At 31.5% G+C, this 1390-nt stretch overlaps 1 protein-coding gene across 2 annotated transcripts in view; it reads left to right on the top strand.

Annotated features, from left to right (window-relative positions):
- Positions 1–1390, top strand: part of LOC112154596 (nebulin-related anchoring protein) — a 33954-nt gene that overhangs the window by 20911 nt on the left and 11653 nt on the right. The gene's annotated exons all lie outside the window — the stretch shown is intronic.

Genomic DNA, 1390 nt, shown 5'->3' with positions numbered 1-1390 from the left:
AAACGTTACAGGAAACAGTAAAGAAGCATTTTTAACAGAGAAATGATTACAATTCAGTACGACGGAGTATTAGAGCAATTTTATAAAGAAAATTTTATTTCTAAAATTACGACTTTAAATCTCGTACATTTATAAGAAAAAAGTCGTAACTGGTAAATTACGAGAGTAAAGTCGTATATTTATGACTTTAAAAGTCATAGGCTACATTTATGACTTTTAAACTTGTAAATTTACAAGATTTAAAGTCGTAAATTTACGAGAAAAATCTTCAAATGAAACGTCCCGTTTAACACAAAACAACATCGAAGAATGGCAGAATTCTGTTACGTTAGCACAAGAACATAGAAAATTCAGAAAAATAGTCCTCTTCAGACAGAAACATCACAGAGTTGGAGGAGATCTGGTCTGTCGCGGAGGAAGAAATGACTGGAAGTGGACAGCTGCTTCATCAACGGGATCTGCAGAGATCCTGCAAGCCGCCCATCAATGATTAAAACATTAATAAACTGTAAATAAAACAAAGAAACTTCCAAACATCGGAAACGTTTTAAAACATTCAGTTTACCTGATGAAATCCAAGACGCTTTTCACAGTTTGGTCGGTCCGCTTCAGCTCATGACTTAATTCGCGTGACTGTAGGCTCCCTTCGACTTTAAGATATTTACGAGAAGAAAGTCCTAGTTTTATGAGATTTAATGTCTTAGTTTTACGGAAAAAAATCTCATAATGTAACTTTTTTTTTTTTTTTGGTGGCCCTAATACTCCGTCGTAACTAAGCATAATGCTAACATATAAAACGCTAAAAGCTAAACTCCAAAATAGCCTAAAAAAATAAAAAAGAGAGGCCTGAATTAGCCAAAACAGCTAGCATGTAGCTGAAATATTAGCTAAAATAGCCTAAAAAAATCTTGTCAAAATAGTTCAAAAGGCTAGCAGAATGATCATTTTTAAAACTTTAAAACTGTATCTTTTTAACATAATTATAAATAACAAAAAGGCAGGAATATTTTTCCAGAATAAATCAACTTAAACCTTAAATAACTTTTAATATTTTACTACCATAAAAATATATTTTGTCAAATTACACAAGTTAGAAATGAGCTCAAGATAACATTTGGTCATTAATAACAATAAAATAAAAAGATCTGGATGACCAGATATAATTACCTTCACTTGCCTTGACTTTGACACTTGTGAATTATTTCTTGTGTTAATAGAACAAGAGTGAACCTTGGATAAGCACTTATCCCTCATTGAGTGAGATAACTCAATTCCTAACTCATCCTTTCTCAATATCACTAATTTTCAAATTATGTGCTATAAAAAAAGCATCAAACAGATGTACAGTTTTAGAAATGAGATGCTTGGACAGCTTTTTAGCACATCAATA

This window comes from Oryzias melastigma, linkage group LG19 (assembly GCF_002922805.2).
Source record: "Oryzias melastigma strain HK-1 linkage group LG19, ASM292280v2, whole genome shotgun sequence".
Classification (NCBI taxonomy): domain Eukaryota; kingdom Metazoa; phylum Chordata; class Actinopteri; order Beloniformes; family Adrianichthyidae; genus Oryzias; species Oryzias melastigma.
Note: the sequence above shows the minus strand (reverse complement) of the source record. Positions and strands in the feature narration are given on the sequence as shown.